We start from the raw sequence: 20,987 nt of genomic DNA on the forward strand, positions 1-20,987 counted from the left end.
GGATCCCAGGTTGGGAACCCCTGGCTTAAGCAAAACTGATGTTTACACATCAGCTTCTTGACTCACACAAGAAAACTACCTCTGCATCATGGAAGCCTCTCACTGACTCTGCTAACGGGCACAGGAACAGAGTGCTTAGCAGAATGAGTCAGCTTTAGATAGGACCAAAAATACTTGAATTAGTCAACACAGAGCAGGCATCCATTCAGAGGTTCACACCCACCATTTTGATTGCACGTAATTATCAATCCACTGTGGGATAACACCTCTTGTTATTACATTGCCAAGAATTGAAAGGATGTGATGATCACTGACTAACAATGCTGTGCATTCAGTGTCTCAGACTGGACCCATTCAATCAGCACACCAACCACAACATAATAAAACACTAGTCCTGAAGTGCAGGAAAACAAATGCTTTCAAAACGTGACCACTTGCAATAGATTCACTTGCCCACTCAGGCTGTGACTGAGGCTGTCTACAAGAAGGGTCAGAGCCGTCTCTACTTCCTGAGGAGATTGAGGTCCTTTACCATCTGCCGGACGATGCTGAGGATGTTCTACGAGTCTGTGGTGGCCAGTGCTATCATGTTTGCTGTTGTGTGCTGGGGCAGCAGGCTGAGGGTAGCAGACACCAACAGAATCAACAAACTCATTCGCAAGGCCAGTGATGTTGTGGGGGTGAAACTGGACTCTCTGACGGTGGTGTCTGAAAAGAGGATGCTGTCCAAGTTGCATGCCATCTTGGACAATGTCTCCCATCCACTCCATAATGTACTGGTTAGGCACAGGAGTACATTCAGCCAGAGACTCATTCCACCGAGATGTAACACTGAGTGTCATAAGAAGTCATTCCTGCCTGTGGACATCAAACTTTACAACTCCACCCTCGGAGTGTCAGACACCCAGAGCCAATAGGCTAGTCCTGGACTTATTTCCACTTGGCATAATTTACTTATTATCATTTAATTATTTCTGGTTTTATTTTGTTATATTTCTACTCTATTCTTGGTTGGTGCGACTGTAACGAAACCCAATTTCCCTCGGGATCAATAAAGTATGTCTGTCTGTCTGTTGCTGAAGTTGTGCGGAGTCCACACCACAACTGTATCCTTGGCCAAGATTCTTTCTTTGTCATTAATATGGATTATATTAATATGAGTGGGTCAGTAACTTTAAATTCCATAGTGTAATCATTTGATCTGTCCTGGGGTCAGCAAGTAAGTGCCATCACAATGAAGTACAGCAGCACCTCTACGTTGTTTCAGAAGTTTGCATAGATTTGGCATGTCATCTAAAACTTTGACAAACTTCTATAGATGTCTAGTGGAGAGTATATTGACTGGCTGCATCACTGCCTAGTGTGGAAGCAGCAATGTCCATAAACGAAAAGCCTACAAAAAGTAGTGGACACAGCCCAGTCCATCACAGGAAAAGCTCTCCCCGCCATTGAGCACATCTTCAAGGAGCACAGAGCTACAGGAAAGCAACATCCATCATCAAGGACCCCTGCCATCCAGGCCATGCTCAATTCTCACTGTTGCCATTGGGAAGGAGGTACAGGAGCCTGAGGTCCCACACCACCAGGGTCAGGAACAGTTATTACCCCTAACCATCAGGCTCTTGAGCTAGTGTGGAAACTTTCACTCACCTCAACACTGAACTGAATCCACAACCTGTGGACTCACTTTCAAGTGCTCTACAGCTCACCTTCTCAATGTTATTTATTAATTTATTATTATTATTATTATCATTTTTTGCATTTGCACAGTTTGTCTTCTGCACACTATTTGTCAGAGTAGCTTTTCATTGATTCTATCCTATTTCTTTGTTCTAATGTGAATGCCTGCAAGAAAATGAATCTCAAGCTGGTATATGGTGACATATATGTACTTAATAATAAATTTGCTTTGAACTTTGATCTTTGAGCACAAATCAGTCAAAATCAGAATTACTGGCATAAGCAATGAAAGTTGTTGGATTGCAGCAAAAGTACAATGCAATCAACATCATCATCTGTATGTGCCGTGTTATCTAACAGAGGCGATCATTGCTCGTGGCAGATTTTTCTGCAGAACTGGTTTGCCACTGCCATCTTCTGGGTAGTGTTTCCACAAGATGGGTGACTCTAGTCATTTTCAATCATTATCAATACTCTTCAGAAGTTGTCGACTGGCATCAGTGGTCGCATAACCAAGGGAAGTGATATGCACCAGCTGCTCATACACCCATCCACCACCTGCTCTCATGGCCTCACGTGACCATTATCAGGGCGGCTAAGCAGGTTGCACACCTTGCCCAAGGGTGACCAGCAGGCTGTGGAAGGAAAGAGCGCCTTACACCTCCTTTGGCACAGACATAGCTTCATCCCGCCAACCACAGTGTGCTGCTTAATAAAAAAAATATAGATTGCATAAGAAATATACATATAATCCTATGCAAAAGTCGAAGGCACATGTGAAAAAATTCTGTAAAATGAAGATGATTTCAAAAATAATGGAATAAAAGGTTTCTAAGCATCAGAACATTTCCTATAAAGGGCAGTAAACAGTAAAAAAAAATAAATCAGATCAGTATTTGGTGTGACCACCTTTGCCTTTAAAATGGCATCAATTCTCTTAGGTACAGTGTTATACAGTTTTTCTAAGAAAATCACCAGGTGGGTTGTTCCAAGCATCTTGGAGAACTTGCCACAGTTCTTCTACAGACTTTGACTGTCTTGCTTCTTCTGTTTCTCCGGGTAATCCCAGATGTGGAGATCAGGGCTCTGTGGAGACCATACCATCTGAAACCACAAAAAGAACCTAGGGTGCCTAAGACTTTTGCTCTGTGCTCTCTCTATAAGATTAAGTTAAATAAGCAGTGCAAAGGCAGAACAAAAATCATGAAGTTGTGTACCTGGGTTCAATTTCCATTTAGAAATCGGATGGTGGAGGGGAAGGAGCTGTTCCTAAAATGTTGAGTGCTGTCTTCAGGCTCCTGCTTCTCCTCTTCGATGGTTGCAATGAGAAGAGGGCATGTCCTGGGTGATAGAGGTCCACTCAACCATATCTGATCTATCTCATTCCTGTAGGCTTCCTCGTCACAATCTGAAATTCTGCCAACAATAGTTGTGCCATCAACAAATCTATAGATAATGTTTTGGCAATGCCTAGCTATATGGGTATAGGGAGAGTAGAGCAGTGGACAAAGCACTGGTGTTGACTGCCAGCGAGGAGGAGATGTTACTTCTGACCCGCAATGACTCCCAGTGAGAAAGTTAAGGATCCAGTTGCAGGGAGAGGTTCAGAGGTACCAGGTTTTGAGGGGTTTTGATTAGAACTGAGGGTATGATGATGTTGAACACTGAGCTGAAATCAATAAACAGCAGCCGGATGCAGGTATTGTTGTTGTCCAGGTGGTTCTCGGCCAAGTGGAGAGCCAGTGAGATTGCATCTGCTGTAGACCTATGGTAGAGATAGGCAAATTGCAGCAGGTCCAGGCCCTTGCTTAAGCCAACCTCTCAAAGCACTTTATCCAGCTTCAAGTAGCTGTGAGTCATTGAAGCAGCTCACCCTGCTCTTTCTGGGCATTGATATGGCTGATGTTCTTCTGAAGCAGGAGGGAACCTCTAACTGAGCAGAGAGAGATTGATGATGTCTATGAACACTTCCTCCAGTTGAATGGTACAGGTTTTCAGTGCCTACTAGGTAAACCATCAGGGCTTGATGCCTTCTGAGAGTTCACCCTCTTGTAAGACGTTCAGACATTGGCCTCCAAGACAGAGATCACAGGGTCACCAGGTGCTGCAGGGATTTCCACAGGTATGGGTTTATTCTGCCTTTCAAAGTGTGCTTAAAAGGCGATGAGCTCATGTGGGAGTGAAGCTTCACAGTCATTCACGATTTTAGGTTTCATTTTGTAGGAAGTAATGGCTGGCAAACCCTGCTAGAGCTGACATGCATCTGATTCCATCTCCGGAGTTGCTTTCTCACTCTTAAACAAGCCTTTTGTAGGTCATATCTGGACTTCTTGATTAGCTCTGGATCACTGCTCTTGAATGCCACAGATTAACTGTCAGCAGATCACAAATCTCGTTCATTCCGGCTTTTGGTCTGGGTATGTTCCTGGAGGCATTCACTCACCCACACGGGTCTTGCTGAAGTCTGTGACAACTGTGGAGTTGGCGGCACAAATTAAATCAGAATCGGGTTAATCATCACTGGCGTATGTCATGAAACTTATTATTTTGTGGCAGCGGTACAGAATAATACATAAAAATTACTATAGGTTACATCGATAAGAAGATAGATTTTTAAAATACTTTTTAAAATGATGTTGCTTGCTGAAGTATGCATTGATCTGTCTGTGGATCTCAGCTGTAGAAATCTTAAATGGGAATATTTGACGATTCCCACCAGTGCTGTGCGCAAAAGATCGCTACTTAATGGCACCGTGGATAAATCCTCAGGGCCTGACAAGATGTTCCCTCAGAACCTGTGAGAGGCTAGTGTAAAAAATGGAAGGGCCCTAACAGAAATATTTAAAACACCCTTGGCTATGGCTGAGGTGCCAGAGGATTGGAGGATAGTTAATGTTGTTCTGTTGTTTAAGAAAGGCTCGAAAAATAAGCCAGGAAATTATAAGCTAATGAGCCCAACTTCAGTCGTGGGTAAGTTATTGGAGTGGATATATGGTATTTGGATAGACAGGGATTGACTGGAGATAGTTAATATGGCTTTGTAACTGTCCTGGACACTACCAAGTCCGCTGTAAAATTAGGAAGGTTGGGCATGAGGCTAGTAAATCCATCCCATAAAAACCTAGTGCTGCAGAGACACCAAGAGAATCTTCAAAGACCTCATTGCTGGGAGGGGAAGCATCTTCGATGGGTTCCACCTTGAAACACTGGCCCAGGACAGAGAATTCTGCGGAGTTGCTGTAGGCAGACTATGTATCCTCAGTAGGAGGGATGGGCTGCAGAAAAAGAAGGACATGGCTTTTTGTGTGGTAGGTCCTCCTTAACCACTCATATAGAGTTTTTCGAGGAAGTTACCGAGAAAGTTGAAGGCAAGGCAGAGGATGTTGTCTGCATAGCCTTCAGTAAGGCCTCTGACAAGATCCCGCATGGGAGGATGGTCAAAAAGGTTCAGTCACTTGGCATTCAAGATGAGGTAGAAAAGTGGATTAGACAATTGGCTTTGTGAAAGAAGCCAGAGAGTGGTAGTAGTTGATTGCCTCTCTGACTGGAGGCCTGTGGCTATTGGTGTGCTGAAGGGATTGGTGTTGTGTCTATTGTTACTTATCATCTATTTCAACAATCTGGATGATAATGTGGTAAAGTAGATCAGCAAATTTGCAAATGACACTAAGATTGGGGCTGTAGTTGATAGTGAAAAAGACTGTCAAATCTTGCAGCAAGATCTGGGCCGGCTGCAAAAATGGGCTAAAGTAAGACAGATGGAATTTAGTGCAGGCAAGTGTGAAGTGTTGCACTTTGGGAGGTAAGGCACCTTACCTTACCAGAGGGGTAGGGTATAGGGATCTGGGAATACAATTCCATTATTCCTTGAAAGTAGTGTCACAGGATGTCTTGAAAGCATTTGGCACATTAGTTTTCATAAATCAAAGTACTGAGTCATGGAAGTGGGATGTTATGCTGAAGTTGCATAAGATATTGGTGAGGCCTAACGGAGTATTCGGTGCAGTTTTGGTCAAGTACGGTATCTACAGTACATGAGAGATGTTAATATGATTGACAGCATGCTGAGAAAATTTACAAAGATGTCAGGACTAGAGGAACTGAGTGATAGGGAAAGTTTGAAAAAGTTAGGACTTTATTCCCTAGAGCAGAAGAGAAAGAGGGGTTATTTATGAGGGGTATAGGGGTTAAATGCAAGCAGCTTTTTCTACTGAGTTTGGGTGAAACTAGAACTAGAAGTCTTGGGTTAAGGGTGAAACATTAAATGTTTAATGGGATCCTGAAGGGGAACTTCTTCACTCAGAGGGTAGTGAGAGTGTTGAATGAACTGCCAGTGAATGCTGGTTCGATTTCTATATTTAAGAGAAATTTGGATAAGTAGATGGATGGGAAGGGTGTGGGGGAGTTATGGTCCAGATGCAGGTCGATGGAACTAGGCAAAAATAATAGTTTATATGGACTAGGTGGGCCAAAGGGTTTGTTCCAGTTCTGCAGTGCTCTATGACTCTCTAACTCTATCCTGTGGTGTGCTTTCAGAAAATCTGACATTGTTAATTCTATTCATAACTTTTGTTCAGATTTTAATATGAGAGGAGGCCTAATGCATGGGGCAGAAGAACCTTCAACGAGGCATTTGTAATGATCTTTCAAGAATCACCAGATTCTGGAACGGTTCTAGAAGACTGGAAAATTGCAAATGTCACTGCACTCTTCAAGACGGGAGAGAGGCAGAAGAAAGGAAATTATAGGCCAGTTAGTCTGACATCGGTGTTTGGGAAGATGTTGGAGTTGATTATTAAGGATGAGATCTCAGGGTACTTGGAGGCTCATAATAAGTTAGGCCATAGTCAGCATGGTTTCCTCAAGGGATTTGCCTAACAAATCTGTTGGAATTCTTTGAAGAAATAACAGGCAGGATAGTCAAAGGAGAATCAGTTGATGTGGTGTACTTGGATTTTCAGAAGGTTTTTGGTAAGATGCTACACATGAGGCTGCTTAACAAGCTATGAGCCCATGGTTTTACAGGAAAGATTCTAGCATGGATAAGGCAGTGGCTAATTGGCAGGAGGCAAAGATGGGGAATAAAGGGAGCCTTTTCTGATTAGCAGCCGGTGACTAATGGTGTTCCACAGGGGTCTGTGTTGGAACCATTTCTTTTTACGTTATATGTCAATGATTCGAATAATTGAATTGATGGCTTTGTTGCAAAGTTTGCAGGTGATATGAAGATAGGTGGAGGGGTAGGTAGTTTTGAGTAAGTAGAGAGGCTACAGAAGGACATAGAGAGTTAGGAGAATGGGCAAAGAAATGGCAGATGGAATATGGTGTTGGGAAGTGTATGGCCATGCACTTTGGTAGAAGAAATGAAAGGTTTGACTATTTTCTAAATGAAAAGACAATACAAAAACTGAGATGTAAAGGGACTTCAGAGTCCTTGTGTAAGATTCCCTAAAGGTTAATTTGCAGGTTGAGTCAGATGTGGGGAAGGCAAATGCGATGTTAGCATTCATTTCAAGAGGACCAGAATATAAAAGCAAGGGTGTACATTTCAGACTTTATAAAGCACTGCTGAGGCCTCATTTGGTGAGCAGTTTTTGGCCCCTTGTCTTAGGAAGGATCTGCTGAAATTGCAGGGGATTCAAAGGAGGTTCATAAAAATGATTCCAGGATTGAATGGCTTGTCATATGACAAGCATTTGATGCCTCTGGACCTGTATTCACTGGAATTCAATAGAATGAGAAACCTATTCTCATTGAAACCTATTGAATGGTGAAATGTCTTGATAGAGTGGATGTGGAGAGGATGTTTCCTATGGTGGGAGGGTCTAAGACCAGAGGACATAGCCTCAGAATAGAGGGACGTCCTTTTAGAATAGAGACGAGGAGGAATTTCTTTAGCCAGTGAGTGGTAGATCTGTGGAATTATTTGCCACAGGCAGCTATGGAGGGCAAATCTTTGTGTACATTTAAGGCAGAGATGGATAGATTCTTGATTGGCCAGGGCATGAAGGGATACAGGGAGAAGGCAGGAGACTGGAGCTGAGAGGAAAAATGGATCAGCCAGGATGAAATGTCGGAATGGACTCAATGGACCAAATGGCCTAATTCTGTTCCTGTCTCTTAATGGTTTTGTGGTCTAAAGTGATAACGGAGGCATTGATCTAAAGTTATTGTTGGAGTCTGATGGAAAGTCTCTGAAATGTCAACTGTTCATTCTTTTCCATAGATGCTGCCTGACCTGCTGAGTTCCTCCAGAATTTTGTGTGTGCTCCCCCTCCCACTGGCTGTTCGTTGTCCATGAGGCACAACAAGCCCTGGCAGGATGCAAAGCTCCACTCTGATCCAGTGGTTATAAGATTATTTAGCTCAGATTCAGGTTTATTATCCAATAAACAGCAAGGTGGCATGGTGGTTAGCATAACACTTTACAGCTCTGGTGACCCAGGCTGTCTGTAAGGAATTTGTATGTTTTCCCCATGGCCATGTAGGCTTCCTCAAACATGTTGCTTCATGACAGAACTACAGGGCAAGACACAAAATAAATAAATAGTGCAAAAGACAAATAATGAGGTAGGATTCATAGATTCAAGGACCATTCAGACATCTGTTGTTGGAGGAGAAGAAGCTGCTCCTAAAATATTGAATGTGTGTCTCCTCCTCCCTAACTAGTGAAAGCTCATTTTGCTCTTTAGCTCTCTGTAGTGCTGAGGTATAGCCTCACCAGATTGTTGCCTCAGCTTTTTGGAGCACTGTCAGTCTGATCTCCTGTACTTCTCCCGGAAGTAGTCCTGGTGGAATGCTAGACTAAGGTATCTGCTGGGCCACACTGTTGCAGAATACAGTGGTGTGCATTCCTGCGTCCCCGCTGTGGGCCTGAGGGATGACCACCAGACAATGTCATCAGAGTAAAGCTGGAACTTTACCTTTCAGATAGAGGTAGACAAAGGTAGACCACTCCTGTGAAACCTTTCTTAAGCTGAAATGGTGTAAAGCGAAGAACCAGTAATTTTGTAATGCAAAAGCAGGTTACTAATGCAGGTCTTTTGTAAAAGTGAAGCGGCGTAAAGCGAACATTCGTAAAGTGGGGGGCACCTGTAGTACGATAGCACAAGTAGCGGTTAGCACAACGCTTTACAGTGGCAGCTGTAAGGTTGGGGGTTCCATTCCCTCCACTGTCTGTATAGTCTCCCCATGACCCTCCACGTGGTCTGGTTCCTCCCACATTCCAAAGGTGTATGGGCTAGGCCTAGTGAGCTGTGGGCAAGCTGGAATTGTGCGGGATGCTCAGTATAATCTTTGCTGATTGGTTTGATGCAAACAACACATTTGGCTGTATGTTTTGACGTACTCTATATATGACAAATAAAGCTCATAGAATCTTTAATAAAGATGATCTAATCTTTAATCTTTATCTCACTCGTACTCTGTAGTGGTCACTCCAATCAGTACATCAGTTCTAGCTAGAGGGATGAGAATTAATTAGAAATAACATTATCCTTCATATTGGATACTTCCCACTTTAGACAGACCCACTCTGATGGGTCTCTCCTTCTGGACTTGGCCAGCTGCAGTTTGGTGATGGAACCAAAAGCCATTCTCAGCGATGAACCCTGCGAGAGTCCATTTTGTCACCTCGCCATGATCAAGTGTTGAAAGCATGGAGGAACATTACCTCAGCAGCTGGGGGAGGACATAGGTGGCCTGTGTTTGACCCAGAGCATTGTATCAGAGCACAGAAATGGCCCCTTCTGCCCATCATGTCCATGCTAACCCAGATGTCTGTCTGAGCTACATTTGTCCGTATCTCAGTACATGTGGCATTAATAAGTCAATACCAATCCCACAGGATCTCAGACCCACAGCTGCTGCCTCACCTGCTGAATGTTTCTAATACTTTCTGATTTTATTTCACTTAACATATACACTGTAGATGTCACTATTCTTGTAAGCATCAATACTCATAAAGCAATATTTCTCTCGGTGTTTATATATCATCTGTACCTTGTGTTACTCAGAAATCCTTTTGCTTTGAGTAGAACAAGTCTCCGATACCTTGTGTTTTGGAAAATAATTTTGGGAAGGAGTTAAAAGACCAGCTATTGTCTTCTAAAAAAAACCTGCTTATTATTGAAAGGGTATGGTTGTGATTTCTTTGGCACGTCATTTCACTTCCATCAGCGCTGCACAAACATGCATTTAAAAAAAAGAACATGTTTTGTTTCATTGGAAGTGAGTGGGTCTGGAAATTTTCCCAGTGGATTCAGACAGCATCATGATGCCCAGTTTCTTGATGAGGCCACGTGCTTGATTTTCCCTGAGGTTTTCATGAGGCTAAAGCAGATGGAACTGCTTTTCTGAAGCACTGTAGCGTCACTTAGACTCACAGTGAGCAAAGTGTAATGTAATATGACAGGAAGATCACTAATAATAGGTCTGTTCCTTTATCTCAGCCAACTGCTTCCCCTGTGTGTAAGAACCCTTAGTTGATAAAGTCTGACTGCTACTGAAGTTGTCCTCTGATCTAGAGTTAAAGCTCTTTTATCTAATTTAATCAAATCTTTTTTTACAAGTGAGGCATTTTTTTAAAAAAGAAATTACATATTGGGAGCTTTACAGAATACTTGCTTCTCTCAAATTATCACATATTATTTGCTGAAAAATTGGGCTAAGCTGTGGGAATCGCGGTAGTAGTGACGATATTATAGCACCAATGATCTGCGTTCAATTCCGCTGCTGACTGTAAGGTCATTCCCCCCATTTCTAGCCACTGCTCGACCCTCTTTACACCCCCGATTATGTGGCGAGGCACAGCTTAAAAGCCATCTATAAATCTCAGATGGTGACAAGGAGGTGTACAAGACTGAGATAGATCAGCTGGCTGAGTAAGCACATCAACTGCACATCAATTTATTTTCCCCTCTTTTTACACTACTTATTTAATTTAATTTAGACATACTTACATAAAATACTAGATAAAATATAACATAATGTATAAAAATATATACAATTATTGTAATTTATAGTTTTTATTACATCTATTGTCATCACAAAACAATGAATTTCACGACATACTGTACACCAGCGACTTTAAACCTGATTCTGACCATGTGGGTGCTCTGGTCTTCTCTCACGTTCCAAAGATGCACAGGCTAGAACCAGAATCAGAATCAGGTTTGTTATCACCGGCATGTGTTGTGAAATTTGTTAACTTAGCATCAGCAGTTCAATGCAATACATAACATAGAAGAGAAAAAATACAAATAAAATAAAAGTAATAATAAATAAATAAGCAAATCAATTACGGTATATGTATATTGAATAGATTAAAATTGTGCAAAAAACAGAAATAATACATATTAAAAAAAGTGAGGTAATGTCCAAGGGTTCAAAGTCCATTTAGGAATCGGATGACAGAGGGGAAGAAGCTGTTCCTGAATTGCTGAGTGTGTCCCTGCAGGCTACTGTACCTCCTACCCAAAGGTAACAGTGAGAAAAGGGCATGCCCTGGGTGCTGGGGTTCCTTAATAATGGACGCTGCCTTTCTGAGACACGCTCCCTGAAGATGTCTATAGATGGAGCCGACTAGATTTACAACCCTCTGCAGCTTCTTTCGGTCCTGTGCAGTAGCCCTGCCCCCCATATCAGACAGTGATGCAGCTTGTCAGAATGTTCTCCATGGTACATCCATTGAACCCAGGTCACTGGCGTTACAATAGTGTTCCGCTAAGCACTACATTACAGTGCTTACTATCCATGCCTTTCATAATTGTATCAGCTTCTATCAGGTCATCCCTCTGCCTCCAGTGCCAACATACCGTGCCCACAACTTACTAAACATAACGCTAACACATACATTTTTGGAATGCATGTGGAAACTACTAATCCTCACTGACTTGATTTGACGCCATTGGTACATTTCACTGATGCATATATAACAAGTAAAGTTGAGCTTTAATCTTTAATCTTTATCTGTTCCTCTTCCTATAGATGCTGCCCGACCTGCTGTGCATTTCCCATATTTGCTGTCCACTCAATCGATGCCTCTTATCATCTTGTACACCTCTATCAAATCACCTCCTATTCTCCTTGCTTCAAACAGAAAAGTTTGAGCTCGCTCAACCTTTCCTCATAAATCATGCTCTTTAATCCAGGCAGCATCCTGCCTCTGAACTCTCTCCAATATTTCCAGCACTTCATTGTTTTAAAATTTATTTAGTTCACTCCTGTTAACTTGAAAGACTATGATGCTGGAAAATGTGAGATACAACTGGTTCAAGAAAACACACTAGCGTCTATATTTCTTCAGAAGGTTAAGGAAATTCAGGATGTCCCTACTGATCCTCACCAATTTTTACAAATGCACAATAGAAATCATCTTATCCAGATGTATTACAGTTTGACATAGGAATTTTTCTGCCAAAGACCACAAGACATACCAGATTAGTAAACGTAGCCCAGTCCATCACAAAACCAGTCTCCCCTCTATCGAATCCATTTACACTTCCTGCTGCCTTGGGAAAGCAGCCAACATAATGAAGGACCCCGATCACCATTCTTCATCTTCTCTTCTTTCCTTTCCCACTGTGTAGAAGATGCAAAAGTCTGAGAACATGTACAACCAAGCTCAAGAGCAACTTGCACCCAACTGTTGAATGGACCTTTTCCATCTATCACTCTCCAGCTTCTCACCTCATCCCTCCTCCCAGGCTTCAGCTATCAGCTTCTGGCTTGTACTTCTTCTCCTCCCCCCATCTTCTTATTCTGGCTTCTTCCCTTTTCCCTTCCAGTCCTGATGAAACGTCTCGGCTTAAAACGTCGACTGCTTATTCCTCTCCATAGATGCTACCTGTTCTGCTGATTTTCTCCAGCATTTTCTGTGTGTTACTCTGGATTTCCAGCATCTGCAGAATCTCTTCTGTCTTGAATGCACCTCTTACATGCTAAAGATGAACCCTTGATCTTCCAATCTAACTTTACACGACCCTTGCACTTTATTTCTCTACCCACACTGCACTTCCTCTGTAACTGTAACACTTTATTCTGTATTCTGATTTCTTTTGTCTACTTTGCATGACTTTGATGTACTTAATATATGAAATGATCTATCTGAATGGCACAGAAACAAAAATATTTCACGATATCCTGATACATGTTACAACAACAGACCAACTACCAGTCAGTAAGTACTTAAATACTGCTGGCATTTTCTGTTTCTGTTCATATTTCCAGCACCTGCAGTTTTTAAAAATCTTTAATGAATGGTGAGTCCTCGTTTCCCCTGAATGGGAGATTGGGAAGCTGGATAGCAGGATGGAAAGAGAGAAAAGGCAAGATGCTGCATTTTTACAGACAATAATGATGAGGGCAGTTAATTCATTGAATCAAGCAATATTAATGACTTTATGCCAATCTCCCTTTGAATCAGTCCTATGGTTTATTTGCTTATAGCAACCCACAGCCACTAGCTGAGAAAATTTATTTGTGTATTACTCAGAATTAAAAATATTGGTAAAAATGGTCAAGCAAGCTCTTGGTTTTGAGCAGGGTAAATGAGCAGAAGCACTGACTAACTGATTTAGCGTTCTTTCAGGTTTTCGGACTTGTACTGACATAAAGGCAAAAGGAGCATGAATTGTGATGGGTTTCAGTGTCTGTGACCTGCATTGATTCAAGTTCACGTTTACTGTCATTCAACCGTTTACATGTATCCACCAAACTAAACAACGTTCCTCCAGACCAAGGTGCACAAGACAGTACTTACAGCATTGTGCAAAAGTCAGGCACCCGAGATGTTTTTATATGGTTTCAGATGGTATAACTTCCACAGAGCCCTGATCTGAACATCATCCCGTTATCTAGGATTACCTGGAGAGACAGAATCAAGAGGTCTTTAGAGAATTTTATTTTGATATTTAGAAACTTTTCATTTTATTATTTTTGAAAGCATCTTCACTTCACAGAACTTTTTTCACATGTGTCTAACGCTTTTGCACAATTGTGTATAACACACACAGTACATAAAGTAATATTACCACAAATAAATTAAAAATATTAAAGTATATTCCAGAAGATTGACATTTGGCATAAGGTGCACTTAGGGCACAAGTTAAAAGTCAACAATATCATGCTACTGTCACTTCATGTGTGATGAGACCTGGGCGGTGGCTGGGAATTCAGTGGTCTCACAGCCTGGAGGAAGAAATTGTTTCCCTTCCTTACAGTTGTTATCCTAATGCTAAAGTACCTGCTGCCTGATGGTACAGGGGGTTGGGGGGGTGTTAAAGAGATTCTGGAATGGGTGGACAGGACCCTTGACAATGTTAAGGGTCCTGCAGACGCCGCTGGTCCTTTCCGCAGTCCTCACAATCCTTTGTAGGGGTTAATTAACTTATGTTCTCTGTGTGTGAATAGGCCTGATGAACTTGGCCTCCATCAATAAATGCTGTAGTGCTTTGGATGAAGTAAACCCTTTCACAGGAGTTTGTTTTCAGCTACTGGTTGAGAAAATTCAACTTCCGTTGAAGAGCCTTAAGAGAGTTTTAGAAAGACACAGGAAAATGAAGGGAATGGAGGGATGTGGATCACACACAAGCAGAGGACATTTAATATAACTTGGCATCAGGAACAGCTCTGGGCTGTTCTGTATTCAATGTAAACCACAGCGGATGACAGAATATCAATCAGCCGGGAAGGAGGTACTGAAGCCCCACTCTAGCAGGTTCAAGAATACAAACACAAGGAAGTCTGCAGATGCTGGAAATCCAAAGCAACACACACAAAATGCTGGGGGAACTCAGCAGGCCAGGCAGCATCTACCGACAGAGTGAACAGTTGATGATTTCGGCCGAGACCCTTCATCAGTACTGAGAGGGAAGAGGACAGACACCAGAATAAAAAAGGCGTGGGGAGATTAAAGAGGCTGGCTGGAAGGTGATAGGTGAAGCCAGGTGGGTTGGGTGGGGGGGGAAGATCAAGGGCTGGAGAAGAAAGAATCTTTTGGGAGAGGTGAGTGGATAATAGGACAGAGGGATGGAGGAGGAGACGCAGTGAGAAATAATAAGGCAGGCAAAAAGAAGAGCGAGGTCAGAGTGGGGAATAGAGGAAGAAGGAGAAATTATTCATCGGAAGGAGAAATTGATGTTCACGCCTTCAGTTTAGAGGGAATACAAGGTGTTGCTCCTCCACCTTGAGGATGGCCTCAGTGCAGCTCAAGTGGAGGCCCTGGATTGACATGTTGGAATGGGAATTAAAATGTCTGGCCACCGGGATGTTCTGCTTTTGGTGGATGAAATGGAGGTGCTCAAAAAAGTGGTCCCCAGTTTACAATGTGTCTCACCAATGTAGAGGAGGCCACGTCGGGAGCACCTGACACAATAGACGACCCCAGCAGACTCATTGGTGTAGGGTCGCCTCACCTGGAAGGGCTGTCTGGGGCCCTGAAAGGAGGTGAAGGTGGAAATGCACGGGCAGGTGTAGCACTTCGGCCACTTACAGGGATGTGTGTGGAGGAAGATTATTGGGATGGACAAATGGACAAGGGAATTGCAGATGGAGCTAACGTGTGGGAAAGTGGGGTGGGGGGGGAGGGAAAGATATGTTTAGTGATAAGGTCCCTTTGGAGATGGCGGAAGTTGCCGAGGATAATGTGTTGGATGGGGTGGTGGGTAAGGACAAGAGGGACTCTGTCACTATTATGGCTGCGGGAAGATAGGGTGAACGTGAGAGATGGGATAAATGTGGGATAACTTTTTGCTTTTAACCATTTGGTTCCTGAACAAACTGCATAACCCTAATCACCACAACTTTGATCACTTTGCACTAAAATGGGCTTTTTTTCTGTTGTTGATTTAGCAAAAATTGGGTATAGTTTATGTTTAGTTTATGCTTTTCATGTGAACACTGCTTATTTGATGCTATGTGACCGTGAAGCTGCTGCAAGAAGGTTCTTAAACTGTACCTACACATATAAGTACTTGTGCAAATGACAATAAACTCAACTTTGGCTTTGACCCTGTTCTATCTCACACCCATCTTAGACCAGTCGGGGTTTGGGAGGTTAGGAAGGGGGTAGACCACTCCCCTACTTACTTGCCTCTAACCTAACCTTGGGGCCAGAGGTACAGAAGCCTGAAGTCTCAAACCAGTAGGATCAAACACAACAGCTTCCCTTCAACCATTTGGTTCTTGAACCGACCAGTGCAACCCTAACCACACACTATGTCTACTTTGCATGTACTGTAGCTAGTGTAATAACCAGCATGTCTGTGCGGTTTGTGAGAAACCTGGGCTAATCTCACATACTCACAAGGAGGATGCACAAACTCCACACACATAATATTGAACCCAGGCTGTGGGAGACATGGGATTGATGATACTCATAAGCTAGTTGTTCTCCTTAAGTCAAAGAGTGCTTGTTTTTCCTTCGATGATTCCAGGACAGTTTAGAGTACCCCTGTGTATTGTTGTGGTCACCACACCATGAGGTGTGGTTATGCCAGAGAGGATGCAGAAGAAATTAAAAGTTTAAAGTTCAAAATAAATTTATTGTCAAAGTAACTTATGTGTTACCACATACTACCCTGAAATAGATTTTTTGCAGCCATTCACAGTAGAATGAAGAAATACAATAGAATCAATGAAAAACTCCACATGAAGACAGACAAACAACCAATGTGCAAAAGAAGACAAACTGGGCAAATACAAAAATATGTCAAGACGTCAAGATCATTCAACATCATTTTCAGTACACAAGTGTAAAGGAGAATGAAATACTTTTTATTTCAGATCCGACGCAGCACATGAAAAGCCACAGTAATATAAAGACCCAACAGTAAAAAAATACAATAAATTTAAATACATAAGACAGCTTAAATAGCTAGATTGTCCTTAAAGTGACGCTAGATGCAGGAGAGTCCGTACATAAGGTGACTCTGACAGGAAGTGATTAAGTAGTGCTGATGGGTGTGGAAACCAATTGATAATAAATAAATAGATAATAAATATTACTGAGAGCATGAGTTGGGGAGTCCTTGAAAGTGAGTCTGTAGGTTGTGGAATCTGTTCAGTGTTGAGGTGAGTGAAGTTATCCACTCCAGTTCAGGGAGCCTGATGATTGTAGGGTAGTAACTGTTCCTGAACTGGTTGTGTGGGACCTAGGGCTCCTGCACCTCCTTCCTGATGGTGGCAATGAGAAGAGAGCATGGCCTGGATGGTAGGGTCCTTGTTAATGGACACTGCTTTCTTGTGGCAGTGATCCTTGTAGACATGCTTAATGATGGGAAGGCTTTTCTTGTGATGGATTGGGCTCTATCCGCTGCTTCTTGTTGGTTTTTCCATTCCTGAGCGTTGGTGTTTCCACACCAGACAGTGATGCGACCAGTCAGGATACTCTCCACTGTGCATCTATAGAAGTCTGGTCAAAGCTTTAGATGACATGCTGAATCTACACAAACTCCTAAGAAAGCAGAGGCATTACCTTCTTTGTAATAACACTTGTGTTTTGGACCCAAGACAGACCGTCTAAAATGATAACTCCAAGGAATTTAAAGCTGCTGACCCTCTCCACCTCTGATCCCCTAATGAGGACTGGGTCATGGACCTCCAGTTCCTGTAGTTGACAATCAGCTCTTTGGTGCGGCTGACTTTGAGTGAGGGATTTTGTTATGTCACCAGTCAACCAGATTTTCAATCTCCCTCCTAAATGTCAGTTTGTCACGATCTTTGATTCAGTCAACAACAGTGATGCCATCAACAGGCTTAAATATGGCCTTGGAGCTGTGCTTAGCCTCACAGCGGTAAGCGCAAAGCGAGTAGAGCAGGGGGCTAGGCATCCAGTTTTGTGGTGCACTTGTGCCGATGGAGATTGTATTGCCAATCTGAACTGAGTGTGGTCTGTGAGAAAGGAAGTTGATGATCCAAGTGAACAAGGCCTAGGTCTTGGAGCTTACTGATTAGTTACCTGGATTGGAGCGGTAGAGTTATAAGGACAGGCTGGGTTTGTTTTCTCTGCAGCAGAGGCGACTGAGGGATTGACCTGATGGAAGTGATGAAGGGGAGAGATAGCATAGATAGTAAAAATATTTCTTCCTTGGAGGGAGTGTCTGAGACACTATGGCATGGGTTTAAGTTGAGAAGGTGGGTAGCTGGAATCTGGAATGTGTTGCCTAAGGCAGAAACTCTCACAACATTAAAGATGTATCTAGGTATAGAAGCTGACAGACCAACTGCCTCTAACTGGGATTAATGGTCAGCATGGACATAATGGGTGAAGGGCCTGTTTCCATTCGGAATGACTCTTCTACCCCGCTGAACTTGAACTCCTGGTCTCTCAATCTACCTCATCATGCCCCAAACATTTTCTTGTCTAGCTGCGCTGCACTTTCTTTGTAACTGTAACTCTATATTCTGCATCCTGTTATTGCTTTACCCTTTGTATTTGTCACGATTTGTAATTTTCCAACATACTTGGCAATGTTGAACCTGAGTGTGGAGGAGAGACAGAAGCCAGTGTAGAAACAGTGGCCAGAGTTTATTCATCAGACTTCCAATAGAACATCAGTAGCTCAGCCCAAGTGATGCTGTGAGGCGTAACATTCTCAATACTAGGACCCCGTGATTAGCACTAATCAGGCACCCACTTAAACATTGCAAGTTTATGGAATACCTGAGCCTATCAGAATAAACTTAACAAGTTTAAGCAGAAAGCACTAGATGACTTTATTACTAAGAGCCGCTTGAGAAGGAACTCTGGATTACAGAACCTCATTCAACAACAATTAACCAGTTCGAGTGCTCTAAAAATCTCAGCGTCCAATGCTCTCTGGCTCCCCACACAGGCTGAAGACCTCATTATAATACTATCAAATATTAACTCTCAACACTTATAAATCAAGTCACGTCAAGTTACTTTTTATTGTCATTTCAGCCATAACTGCTGGTACAGGACACAGCAAAAATGAGTCAATGTTATTCAGGACCATGGTGTTACATGAAACAGTCCAGAAACTACACTGAACTACGTGAAAATAACGCCGAAAAAAACTACACTAGACTACAGACCTACCCAGGACTGCATACAGTGCACAAAACAGTGCAGGCATTACAATAAATTATAAACAAGACAATAGGCACAGTAGAGGGCAGTAAGTTGGTGTCAGTCCAGGCTCTGGGTATTGAGGAGTCTGACAGCTTGGGGGAAGAAACTGTTACATAGTCTGGTCGTGAGAGCCCGAATGCTTCGGAGCCTTTTCCCAGACAGCAGAAGGGAGAAGTGTTTGTATGAGGGGTTCGTGGGGTCCCTCATAATGCCGTTTGCTTTGCAGATGCAGCGTGTAGTGTAAATGTCTGTAATGGCGGGAAGAGAGACCTCAATGATCTTCTCAGCTGACCTCACTATCTGCTGCAGGGTCTTGCGATCCGAGATGGTGCAATTCCCGAACCAGGCAGCGATGCAGCTGCTCAGGACACTCTCAATACAACCCCTGTAGAATGTGATGAGGATGGGGGGTGGGAGATGGACTTTCCTCAGCTTTCACAGAAAGTAGAGACGCTGCTGGGCTTTCTTTGCTGTGGAGCTGGTGTTGAGGGATCAGGTGAGATTCTCCACCTGGTGAACACCAAGAAATTTGGTGCTCTTAACGACCTCTACCGAGGAGCTGTCAATGTTCAGCGGAGATTGCCCTCCTGAAGTCAACAACCATCTCTTTTGTTTTGTTCACATTCAGACACAAGTTGTTGGCTCTGCACCAGTTAACATTTTGAAATTACCTGTGTGGAAGGCATTCAAAACAAACTTTTCCTGTTGCATCTGGATATATTTGAGAATAATAAAACCATTACCAATTGATAGCAACTTGAGGGTGATGGGGTTAATTCATGTATCATGGATTTTTGAATACTGGGACAAACTGGAGCCTCCGGCTTTCTTCATGTGAATGGATCAATTAAGCTAATAAGTCATATTAGCCGAATAGATCTCTCCTCTTTATCTGTTTCCTTATTCCTATGAAAGTTAAATCCTTAATGTAGCTATTCCTTAGATAAACATTTCCAAATTGTATGAAGGCCATATGGGGATTCCATTTTCCCAGCACTGCTGAAGCACACAGACTGTAGTTTTAGCCTGCTCACTCATATCACCAGGGAGTAATCCTCAATCCTCACTTACACAGAAATCTGCTTTATAAACTGAATCAATGACTTCAGTTGTCAGGTTCCCCAGTGAGTTACGTTCCCATTGTTAATCAATCCCAGCACTCAATTGCATTTGGAGGATTCGATTTGTTATCAGTAATTAAAGAGTAAGAAAATGGTTCACTTCCATAGCACCTTCCATGACCTTAGGGTGAAACAGAGATGATTTTGGAAGTATAGCGGTAATTGTAATTTATTTTTATTGATAGTTACATAGTAACTGGCCCTTCTGGTTCAATGAGTCTACACAGCTCATTCACACCCACATGACCAATGAACCTACTAACCTGAATGTCGGTGCGGGCAGCGGAGCGGGAGTAAGGAGTGTTCGTGATCGACAGACGACTGGAGATCGGAGGATCAGCCGTTGTAGGTAGGCCGAGACCCTAGCACCTACCTGGAGAGTACCTGAGGAGGAAGGTAAAGCTGCGCAAGCGCGGGTGACGTCAGCGGCGAGCGCGGGATTTAAAAAGCGGCCCACTTTCAGCAGCGGGCAGCGTCGGTGTGGGCAGTGGAATGCGCAGTAGCAGAGTGCTGGGCTTTGGCTCAGTGGGCTTCGGCGCAAGAGGACTTCGGCAAGAAGAAATCAGTGAGCCTGAGTACGTGCTTTTCACTTATTCTGACTAATTTGGGATCAGGTAATAGGGGAGACAGTTAGAGCAGTGGTGTGCTCCGTATGCAGTATGTGGGAGGTCAGGGTCAACACAGTTGTCCCTGACGACCACACCTGCAATTGGTGCATCCAGCTGCAGCTCCTATCAGACCGAGTTAGGGAAATGGAGCAGGAGCTGGATGAACTACGGATCATTCGAGAGGCAGAGGCAGAGATAGATAAGAGTTATCGGGAGGTAGTCACACCGAAAAGACAGGAGGTAGGCAAATGGGTGACAGTCAAGAGAGGCAGGGGGAGCAGACAGAGAGAGAAGAGCACCCCTGTGGCCATTCCCATCAACAATAAGTATACCGTTTTGGATACTGTTGGTGGGGATGACCTACCAGGAACAAGCTGCAGTGGTCCTGTCTCTGGCACTGAGGTTGGACCCTTGACTAGGAAGGGGAGGAGGGAAGAGAAGAGAGCTGTAGTGATAGGGGATTCTATAGTCAGGGGGGCGGAT

General features: G+C 43.2%; 2 long non-coding RNA genes across 3 annotated transcripts in view; one reads left to right on the plus strand and one right to left on the minus strand.

Moving 5' to 3' along the window:
• Window positions 1-10,761: 10,761 nt before the first annotated feature.
• LOC132398349 (uncharacterized) lies at window positions 10,762-20,263 on the minus strand. The gene is made up of 4 exons (XR_009513622.1): window positions 20,160-20,263; window positions 13,442-13,545; window positions 12,117-12,261; window positions 10,762-10,829 (listed from the first exon to the last, which is right to left on the minus strand). It is a non-coding gene; the product is annotated as an uncharacterized LOC132398349 (long non-coding RNA).
• LOC132398348 (uncharacterized) overlaps window positions 20,150-20,987 on the plus strand; it is an 80,913-nt gene continuing 80,075 nt past the window's right edge. Inside the window, exon 1 of one of the 2 annotated variants that reach the window (XR_009513620.1) lies at window positions 20,150-20,292. This is a non-coding gene — a long non-coding RNA (uncharacterized LOC132398348). The remainder of the gene's footprint in view (window positions 20,293-20,987) is intronic. The other variant, XR_009513621.1, reaches the window with a different exon arrangement.

Source organism: Hypanus sabinus, chromosome 8, assembly GCF_030144855.1.
Source record: "Hypanus sabinus isolate sHypSab1 chromosome 8, sHypSab1.hap1, whole genome shotgun sequence".
Lineage (NCBI taxonomy): Eukaryota > Metazoa > Chordata > Chondrichthyes > Myliobatiformes > Dasyatidae > Hypanus > Hypanus sabinus.